Source organism: Lupinus angustifolius, chromosome LG09, assembly GCF_001865875.1.
Source record: "Lupinus angustifolius cultivar Tanjil chromosome LG09, LupAngTanjil_v1.0, whole genome shotgun sequence".
Classification (NCBI taxonomy): Eukaryota; Viridiplantae; Streptophyta; class Magnoliopsida; order Fabales; family Fabaceae; genus Lupinus; species Lupinus angustifolius.
The window spans coordinates 13,913,715-13,926,191 of record NC_032017.1 but is presented as its reverse complement, the minus strand read 5'-3'; positions in this window follow the sequence as shown (position 1 = coordinate 13,926,191).

Below are 12,477 nucleotides of genomic sequence, written 5' to 3'. Positions count from 1 at the left end.
AAGTAGTGGAGTGGAAGTTTACTTAGCAAGTTAGCATTACTAAGGTAAGCCAAAAATCATCTCTCATAACTCATAATAGGATGGAGGTTCCATGCTTTAATATGGAAAAAATTCTTCTTTCAATTCTATACACATGCTACCTTTATATTATTTTTATATTGAGTTGTCTATAAAATAATTATGTTTTATCTTTAACTTTGTTTAAGAGTTTAATTTCAATGAGTCTTTTTAATGTAGTTATATGTAAACATGTAGAAATGGAGTTAAGATGAATCTATTTAAGAGCGTTTTATAAAGATTACATTTATATATACATAACTTTTGTCATCAATATGCACATTCAATAGAGCACATAATAAGAACTGAGAAGAAAATAAAATAGATTTGAATAAATGCTTTATAATTTCCTAACACCATAAACAACAAAAATTGGAAGATTTCATTATTGTTAGCAACCCATCTTTCACCTTATAATATTTAGTTGAAAATGATTTTTTTCATGAATTGAGTGATGCTATATGAACATGCTCTTTAAACATTTTGTCGATGATTTTTCAAGAATTAAATAATGTTGCATAAATAGATCAGTGGTTTATTGGAAGTTTTTTAATTTGCTTATTGTTTTTTCAGCGAATTTATTCCTTCTTTATTTCATGACATATTCTCTACATTTTTTAAAAGACACATTTTGACTTGATGCGAGTTCCTTGGAGAAGTCTAATTGGAATGTGAAAGTGTTTATGTTGTAGTACCTTCTTTTTAAAAGAAACCTTCTACTTTAATCAATGACTAACATACTTAATATATGTTTTTATTTTTTGACTTCTTAGTATATGGACTTGAGAGACTGTGATGACATTTAAAGATCAACTTACTGTTCTATATTCAGAACTATTGAGTGTTAAATCAAGACTAAGCTAAGTATGAAAGATGATAAAAATGTAATTTTTCATAAGGTTTTGTGAATAATTAGAGAGTAGATGTTTTGAAATGCAACTTCGGTTTTGAAGTTACCAATCTTCTATAAATATAGCTGGATTAATTTATTTAACAAAAATAATTATGCCACTAAGTTTAAATTTTAATGCTTTTGATACTAATCCATGCAGGTTTGTTCAGGTGTGAGAATAGTTGCGGACTCTAGTGCAAGATGCTACAAATTTTTAGTTCCTTTTTAATAGATTTTTCTTGCACAAATGCAATCAAACATTTTGCTACATGAATTATTGTTCAATTCCTATGATTAGTACAAATAATTTGTTCTCAACTCAAGTACAACTTATAGACCTGCAACAGTGGCTTTTTCAGTGGAAGCTTATTTTAGTTTGATAACCTATCTATGTCTCTCTTACTGATTTACAAACCAAAAATACTTTGTTTGTCCACTAAACTATTATATATGTATATATATATATATATATATATATACTCATATTTTGATTGTGTGGATAATAAGGGCAATATTAGTCTTTGGAATGCAGTGGAAGCTTATTTTAGTTTGGTAACCTATCTATGTCTCTCTTATTGGTTTACAAACCAAAAATACTTTGTTTGTCCATTAAACTATTATATATGTGTGTGTATATATATATATATATATATACTCATATTTTGATTGTGTGTATAATCAGGGTAATATTAGTCTTTGGAATGTCCATGATGTTCATAAGAACTATGCCAAACAAGAAGTGATGTGGATCCTGTTATTTCTCGCACCATAATTTTTCTTTAGTAAGTTATCCAATAGTTTGGGTCTTTTTTATTGATTCACATGCTATATGAACATGAGGTTTTTGAGGTTCCTTGAAATGCATTAATTTTTTTTTTCTTTCTTTTTGAACATGTGAAAGCAAGAGAGATTGAGCACTTAAAATTTATGGTGTAACACTTTGAGAAACTTAAGGGATAATATGTTTTAATTGATATTTCTATTTATGACACTTAATATATAAATCAAATTTGTGTTTTGATTTCTTTGTTCTTTACCTTTTAGTCAATGCAATACTATTTTTGATTGAGTCTTGATTGTTTTATAACTCAAATTACCTTTATTTTGTGTTTATGGTCATAATAAATTCATGCAACTTCTCATGTTTCTTCCTATCAACTTTCACAACAACTTATATTTCTTAGTCATATGGAAAGTAATTGTACCCCCACCCTCTGTTTTCGTAGTAAGCTTTCTTATTTTCATTTTCTCTAATCATTTATTCAACTTTATTATATATTGATTTAGTCATCATTTTTCTAACATTTTAGTGTTCCTTTCATTCATGACAATGAAAGGAAGAAGCACCAACCTCGGGCTCTTCATCATCCACATTTATGTAAGCATTTGTGGTAGAAACAAGAAGATATGATACATACAAAGAATACTCCATCATCAACAACCCTGTTCTTATTCCAAATTGTTAATATCTCTTACTAATCAAAATACTTTAAAAGTGGTTATTTATACACTCTTTAATTGTATTATTTAGTTATTTTTTTAGTTTTCAGATAGAAATGATGTACATCATTTCTAAAAATGTATACTCAATATTAGAAAATATAAATGCATGTCAACAAACATGAGTAAATTCTGCATTAGAAAATAAGAATGCGGGTTGACAGACACGAGAGTACCTGTCAACACGTTAGTACATATAAAAGTAAAACATATGGTATCTATCACTATTGTGTAATTTCTACTTCTCTATTTTGTTCTTAATTTTGTTTAATTTCTACAAAAAGTCATATAATCCAAATTAACCACCATTAACATAATAATCACATATCTCACCTTAAATTTTAAATTATAATAAAAATAAAATAATTATAATATAAAGTATATCTAATACCATAAAATAAGAATTTTGTTCTGCAAAGTGAGTTCCTTTATCATTTAATAAATTAATATTTTTTCCACTATTTATTCAATTAAGATAGATATATTAATTTTTATAATTATAAATTCAATTATGTAACATAACATATTGAATAGCAAATAAAAATGAACATGAACACAAATCACAAATGGGTATCTGAAGTATTAAAAATAGGTTCTTCAAACTACTAATATTATATATGAGACACAGGTATAGTAATACCTGTTGCTTGTAAGTACCCGCAATATATCAAAATATTTTGATATTTTATTAAATTTTAAATTTGTATGGTTTAATTTGGAAGTGCATACTACACATTCTACTAAAGCAATATTGTTTTTGTTATCTCCTTTTTTTTTGCTAACAAATACGTGACATATAATATATATAAAAAAATAACGCTAAAATATATATTTTTTTTAATTCTTAAAACAGATAAAAATTATAAAAATTTAGAGTATATAAAAATTTAGGTAGCTACTATATATGTCCATACACGCTTATTGTCATCCCTATATATTAGAGTATATAAAAATACATTTCTTTTTACACGAGGATAATGTGAACACTTGTTCATATAAAAAGGAAAAAAAACATAAAAGTTATATATATTATTATTATATCATTTATTGTTCACATTAATCACCATCAACTTTAAATATAAATAATACAAATGAATGATGAATGTTATAATGACTATATATAAATCTTTACACTAATAAAATATAAATATTACATACGTAAAAATTCAATTGTTTTGCATAAGGCAGATTCTATTTCCTATTTTCTTAAAAGTTTTGTTATACTATTATTGTGGGCCTTGCTTCACATTTTATTTGTAACAAAATGAGCATGACCCTTAAGCATGCAATCTTTAAGTATAAGTTATCATGAAATGTGCATTTCCTTATGTTATTTAATACCATTCTGTTAGAGGTCCTTGGGACATATTCTAAAGAAGCTTAAAAGTCCAATTTTTTGGTGCCAAATGTACCAAGTGTATGAGTTGTAGTCAAGGATTAGAGGGAATTAAATCCAAAAGGTGTGGATCATGCCCTCATTGAGTTTAATTTCCTCTAATATCTTACTTGCAACTTCCACTTAGTTGATTAGAGAAGTGTGAGGAAATGATGAAATTAACAAATGAGAATGGTAAGAAATAAATTTAATCGTGTAACTTTCTTGAAACGTTAAATCTAATTTGTTTACGATATAAATAGACATGTAAATTTGGATGAAACTAGTGATCTACATACTAAGTTATATTCATAAACTTGTAAGACTTAAAACTAATAACAAGACTTCATATTTCCCTATAAAAATCTCCATAGTAATCAACATTCCCTTATTTTTTCAGCTTTGTTCTCTATGAGTCTCTTTTCTATAATAACTTAATAAGTATATCTTTAAATGATATACTGAGTAAAGAAAAAACTTATATGCGGAAGATAATAAATAGAAGAGTAAACCACATTGACATCTTTTAAGAGTAAATTGTGGTGTTATATTTTTCATTTGGAGTTATTCACTTCTTCGAGATTGTTATTTTATTATTGGTTAGTATTGTCACTTGGATCTATTATATTTTATCCTATTGTTTTTAACTTTGTTATATTTAGTTGTTAATTTAAGACATTGAAATATGTAGTGATGAGGATGATGTCGAATTGGATGTTGGTTTATCTTGTAGGATGAGATATAGTACTCCATCATCATTTTTTCGTAATACAAATTCGGAAGCTGGTCGTGATTTTAGTCATACAACTGGTTTAATGAACAATAATAACAATGACTTTTTTGTTGGGATGCAATTTGAATCTAAAGAAGCCACAATAAATTTATTAGAGAATTTCATATTAAAAATTAATTTGATTATGTTGTTGATGAGTCTAGACCAGATAGATATGTTGGGAAATGTACATATTTTGGTGTGAGATGTGAGTGGCGAATTCGTACTTCTTTTAACGTTAAGCGCGACATTTGGGAGATTAAAAAATTAATGGAATATACAGTTGTGTATCTATGTTGGTTCCCCAAGATCACAATAAATTAAATTCATCATTTATTTCATACCTTGTTGTTAATTTAGTATATACAAATACAAGTATACTAGTTAAGGCGAAGTTGTTAGTCGTTTTGGTTATATAGTGACATATAGAAAGACGTGGACAACAAAACACATGGCATTAGCCAAATTTTATGGTGATTGAGAAGGATCATACAATGAGTTACCATGTTGGATGAATGTCTACAATATTTTTCTCCAGGTACAATTGTGAAATATCAAACACATGAGCATATTTCAGATGGCATAGAAGATCCTAGTCGATTTATCCTGGATAGAGTATTTTGGACTTTCAAACCATGCATTGATGAATTTTCATATTGCAAACCAATTATACAAGTGGATTGAACTTTTTTAACTGTGAAATATACTGGAACATTGCTTATAGTGAGTTCACAAGATGGAAACATACAGATATTTCCAGTTGCCTTTGCCATTGTTGAAGGATAAACGAAAGAAGCTTGAGAGTGATTCTTTTACAATCTTAAGACTTATGTTTATTAGCCGCACTCTGAAGCGAGCTGACATAATAGACTAGTGAACAATCAGTTTATTGTATTCGTCATCTCACTAGTAACTTCAATAAAGAATTAGGAGATTCTGATCTTAAAGACAAAGTCGTATGAATAGGTATGTATTAATTTTATTTGAAATTTGTAAATATTTTTTATGTTCTGGATTGATATAATTTTATATTTAATTTGTAGGTTAGGAGTTGATGCGACCACGATTTGAACGGATGCTGAATTTGTTGCGACAAAAACATTTGAGGGCTAGTGCATGGTTGGACCAGATTTCAAAAGAAAAGTGGAGTCAAGCATAAAATGGAGGTAGACGTTTTGGCCATATGACCATCAATCTTGCAAAATGCATTAATGATGTTCTGAAAGGATCTAGAGTTCTTCCTATCACAGCCATAGTGAGGGCAACATACTACAGACTAAATGAATGATTCATTCAACATCAGAATGAAGCTTCTAACATGATTAGGACAAAGCATATATATTGCAAAGAATTGATAAAAGTGATTAAAGAAAATCAGCGACAAACTACTTGTCAACTAGTTCATACTTTTTCACGGGAGGCCAAAGTCTCTGAGGTTGAAGTTGTATCCAGATTTGGTGGTCGCCAGGTGATGTTTTACACTATTAAACTAGTCGGCAGTTCGTGTGATTATGGGGAATTTCAATCATTAAGATTGTCATGCTCTCATGCAATCGCAACATGCGCTTCATTAGCTTTAGATTGTGGCCAATTTATCTCACCAATTTATCAGTTGGGTAATCTTCTTAACACATATCGATGTGAGTTTCAACCGATTGGCAATGAAGAATATTGACCCCTTATTCAGGTCCAATATTTATTTCCAATCCTCTTATGCTAAGGAAAAGAAGTGGAAGACCGAAGACTACATGTATTCATAATGAGATGGATGGAGTTCATGTTCAACAAATTAAAAAATGTGGATGATATAGAACTGATGGGCATAATAGGAAGACATGTCCATTACGATATAGAGAACTTGGTGAGAATTCTATACAACCTTTCAATAATCAGTAGTTTATTTTGTAATCTTTATTTTTATTATGCGATTATATTCATATGTGAATTACTTCAATGAATTAAACAAATTAATGTACTTTTGCACAAAGTACACGTGAAGAAAAAGATGGGTGTGAATTACTTCACTCAAGTTTACAATGCCTTACAATGCATATGATTACTCTTACACACAGTACCTTTGTATCATAAAATATATACTATAACATAACATGTAAAAGATATATACTATAACATATAACAGGTAAATTTTTACTGTAACTAAAACATATATACTATAAGCATAAAATATATGTACTCTAACATATAACATGTAAAATATATTTACTATAACATATAACTAAAAGTAAATATATTAATAAGAGATTCAAAGAAATAGAACTATGGTGAGTCTGTGAGTGAATGACATTTGAATGAGTGAATACAAATAGTGAGTGAAATTCAGAGATTCCTTAATACAGAGAAAAAGTTAGTCAAAGCCAGCCATTGAATGACATTGTAGAGATTCAAAACCATTGAATGACAATGCATAGAAATATTGCAGGGATTCACATAAATATATTATGCATAGATTCAAAGCCATTAAAAGTGATTGAAAGACACTAAAAGTTCATAGATTCCTCCACTGATTCAAAACTATTGAGAGATTCTTTGACTAATTTAAAATTATCATCACATAGTAGTAGAAATGCAGACAAAGTAACGTGCAAACTGTTGAAGGAAAAATAAATTAACTGCAGAGAAAGTAACGTGCAACTATTGAGATATTCCTTCACCGATTTTTTCTTCATTTTCAAAAAAAAAATCGGCTACTCTGTTGCCATTTCTTGTGGCTATAATTGTTTAAACAAAATTGATGACATGGTAGCTAATTACTGTGGCATTATTCCAAAAAAAAAACTGATCACTACTTAAATCCCCTCACTCATAGTCATTTTCATACTCACTTTCACTTGCCTCTGGTTGTTGGGTGTTGTCCAATAGGTAACGAATTAATGGGGCAACAGGTGAAACTCATTTGCCTTGAGAGGACATTTCGTAATCTTTCCTGAGAATACTACTGAAGTTGTTATTCAACAACATGCAAGAACATTTATTTTGAGAATTATTGGGGATTTCTCATACCAAATACCTCAGGTAACCGAGTTCACCTTATATATATGTACTTGATTGAGGACTTAACGGAGACATTCCAATACAATTGGGCTCAACTGTATTAGTTTGTCTTTACCGAGGACGATGTCGTGCAACAATAATTAGTGATCAAAAGAAGATTGGAGGAAGTCTATTACTCCATCAATCATGGGCATATGATCGCATTCAAAATAATCTTGCATCAAGACTGCGCGATACAACTGTACCTTATTTCCCATTGGTAAAAAGGTATATATTTATTTTATTACTATATGTAAATGTTTAATTTATTCAAATATATTTACTAACTAACAATGATTAATAATAGGTGGTCACAACATTTGATCACCACCAACCTCTCTGGACATGTTGTTAATATCTTACGTGTAATGTTTGGCCGTATACGCGTGGATCATGTATATTATTTATATTGGTTGTATATTACTTTAGGTTGTGTTTGTATAATAGGTTATTAATATTACTTTAGTATTTACACAAACATTGATTCTTTTTGTATATTTATGTTTGTATATTTTTTATATTAATTTTTTTATTAACATTTCTACTAATTTGAGTGAATGTCATATTATCAATTATATTTTCTGCTAAATCTCTCTGAGATAAGCCGATCACGTGTATCACTAGTTTGTTTCGCAACTGTGGAATGACATGCTACTGATTGGGTTATGAGACAATTTGGCTTTGATCAACTAATTTCACAAGATCCAGTCAATTGTGAAAAACTTCATAAAATGGACTTACGTGGCAAAACTGATTGTGACTGGCCACATAAGCATCGTCGCTGGATTCAAATATGGAATAATAGGGAAAACTATGTCGTTGATGGTTTGATAGCTAATACCTTCCATTTGAACCACTACTCTGAGTATATACAGTGATATTTGAAACAAAATAGAAAATACATATATCGAGATGGAGCACACTCTGAGGAATGGTAACATTTTTTATAAATTAAACTTTGTATTATTTACTCTTAATTTTCTCTAATTCTTTTTCAATATACATTTGAAAAAAGAATTTGTGATCAGAGTCGTCCTCCAACTTCTTTAGTAAATCTCACACAATCTTTATGCGACGTCATTTCATATGGCCGTGAAATGATGGGAGCATTAGCTGTGCTATACCCCATGCATACTCTATCCACATTGATGAAGCTCATCCTACTCATCATTATCATATGCCGGAAACTGAGTCTCCACAACGAACTAAAGCGAATACTCATTCTCAAGCACATACTTCTTTAGTTACTCCTCAACAACAACAATCGTATGACTTCGGAAATTTTAATTATTCAACCACCTATTTGTCATCAGTTTCTCAAACGTCGCTACCATCAATGTTTGCTACTACTTCAACTACACCATTATCGACATATGATTCTCAACAGTATTATCGTCCTACTATGATGTTGCAAACATTTTTGGTATGTAACATAATGATGACGAATTGTGATTGAGGATGTTGATGAAGATGAGGAAGAGCCACAATTGGCGACACGTGGTAGAGAGAGAATATCGCAGCAAAATGAACAACAATTAAGAGTTCAACCGCTAAGAAGGAGAAAACCACCTGACACTTCATCACATAGACATCATTAAGGTTTTCTGGGATTTAATGTATTAAAATTTTAATATTGTAATATTTTGCTTCTTAAAAATATTAGTGTTGCAAGAAAAAAATATTAATGATTGTGTACAGTATGTCAAAATTGATATATAAACAAATGAGTTAGGGCATAAACGGTTGTTGTTTTAATTAGGGCATAACCATAAAATGAATCAACAAAAAACCCCGTCAACATAGCCGATTTAGCTAGGGCATCAACAAAAAAATAATTCAACAAAAAACTCCATCAACATAGCCGATTTAGCTAGGGCATTAGCAAAAAAATAAATCAACCAAAAATTCCTACTCCATAGTCGATTATTGAGTGGCAAAAAAAAGAAGCAAAAACTCCTACTCCATAGCGGATTGATTCTTAGTGGAAAAAAAAAGAAAAAGCAAAAATCTCCTTCTCCATTGCCGAATTTGATATATGTATAAAAAAATAAAAAAACCATAAACTCCATTGAGATAGTCGATTTCCATAGAAATACATTAAAAAAAACTCCTCTTGAATTGCCAATTTTGGTGGGAACAAGAGGAAAAAAAAGAAAACGATTACAAGGTAGCCGATTTCCATAAACTTATATTACTTTGATAATTAATAGAAAAATTATACGAATATTATAATTTTAAAATCAAACTATACTAATTGATTAAATTTTCCCACTTATTCCAATGATAAATAGCTAAAGTAATAAAAGCACGGATTTTAAACTACAAATAAATATCAACATCAAACTACATTTACAGAGATTAACTTAGGTTACATGGACTTTTACAAATTTCAAAACTAACCTACATGATAAACTAAAATAAAAATAAACGAATTTAGGTGGACTTTAACATAAATATGTTATAAAGTGATTAAAATTAAAATACTAAAACTTTATGCAAATTAGAAAGACATATGAGTTCATCTAACTAATTTTCACTATCTATACTAATATATAAAGCAAATACTTAAAATAACTGTCATGGAGTAATTTTGTTACCTATTTTACTCTTTACTATTCTAAGTTAATAATTCTATAAAATATGTGTCTTTCAATATATATTATTGCTTATTTTGTAAATGTCAACAGTTCTTAAACCCTCTCTCATACCACTTTCCACGCAACATAATTGTTGCAGTTTTTCAGTTGTTTACTCATTTTTTAACTTCCACCGTAACTGCATATTTATATGAATTTACATAGTCATGCCAGTTTTTATTTTTTGTATAAAACCCTCTATGTCCCTCTTTAATTACAAACAACCCAATATTATAATTTTTTACTCTACCTCTTCTTCCAACCTTCCCTTGAGGTATTTTTCTTCTGTCCCCTTTTTATTTATTTTCTCTTATGTAATAGTGAAAATGATGTAGTGATGATAATTATTTTATTAACCTTCTGTTTGTATGTTTATACATATATCACATGCAATATTTCTGTATCAAATGTTCATAATCTTATTTGTCATAGGAATGGTATATTGGGTTGCTTCAAGATCATCATCTGGTAAGTCATATTTTTTCATGTTAAATTATTAATCATAGAAAAGTTATGAAACATAATCTGAAATCATGAAAGTGAAATATTTCTCATTTTTACATGTTGGGAACTTTTAACACAATTTTTCCAGCACCATGTTGCTCTTTCTGCTCATTCAAACACGTACATTATACAAAGTAGTTTCTGAAGCCTAAGGACAATACACGTTAGTTAAAATTACATAATTGAACTTCATCAAATTACATAATTACACATTCAGATTTGTATTAGTATGACAAAAAGGTTTTATTTTTCATCCAACCCAATGTTCACGCACGTTTATTTGATTGGGAAAGTCAAATTGTGGGTGATAGAAATAATTATAGAAAAATCAAAATATATCCCTGGTCTAACAAACCAAAGTTTATAAGCTCTGTTATTTCAACGAAATCACAAATAAATATTCATCATAATAATGAATACATAATTACTAACATTTTTAGTAGTTGTGTTTAAATTTTACTAACATATTCATTCTCTATTATTGGTTCTATTCACTATTTACATACATCCAAAAGCATAGAAGCTCATACTATATAGAATTAGAAAATTAGAAACATTCATATTCTTATAATTTATAATTTAAATATCATAATTGCATACATTTGTCTTACATTATTTTACGTGTCAGAGAATGAAAAATTCAGATATACATGAATCACAAGATGAACGATAACACAGAATAAAGCAATATGTTAGACAAAGAAGGAACAACATGAACATACATCAAAGACAACAAGAATTAGCAAGAAGACGTTTAACACGCTATAAACGAAACAATGACAATGAAGCACAACCAAATCAAAACAATATCCATGTTTGTACAAACTTTGAACAAAGAACTACAAGTATTACTACATTTGTCACATATCATATACTTAAACTCAATAAAATCAAATATTACTCATGTTAAAACATTTAATTAATATTTTACAATATGTTTTATTTAACTTTAATTTGTTGTATTTTTAGGATCTACTCATAATCCTTTTGAGACTATATTAACAAATATTTCAAGTACAATGAGATTGACGTTTGTACGTCAAATTGTTAGATCATCCTTTCGACAACAATTTCGCACATATAATTTTATTGATAGTTGAAATATATACACTGTGTAAAATTATTTATTTTATTATAACTTAATTATATTATTGTAGTTGTCACATATATATTGTCAAAACTAAAAACACTTTAAGAGAAATTACTGAAATTAATCTTAAAATTCTAATGACATTAAATTATGTTAAATTATTCATTTTATTATACTTAATTCTATTATTATAGTTGTCATATATATATATTTTGTTAACCTAAAAACAATATTTGAGAAATTACTGAAATTATTCTTAAATTTGATATGACATAGTGGTAATATTATAAAATTACATAATTTTATTCATATTTTAGGATATATTCATGGTCATGTTGAAGCCTTACCAACAAATATTTCAAATACATATATATTTCGAATACAAATATATCCAATGTTGAATTATCAAATATTTTAAATAATTCAAATACTTTAATTTTACCAATAAAATTAAAGTGTTTGTGGTTGTGACAAATTTCACTCACTTTAGCAAAATGTGAATTATCCAATGTTGTTTTTGATTAATTTATTGTCTAAGTTATGATGTCCATTGGTCTTGGCAAAGCACGTTTTCTTTTCCCATAATTTTTTTCATGATAG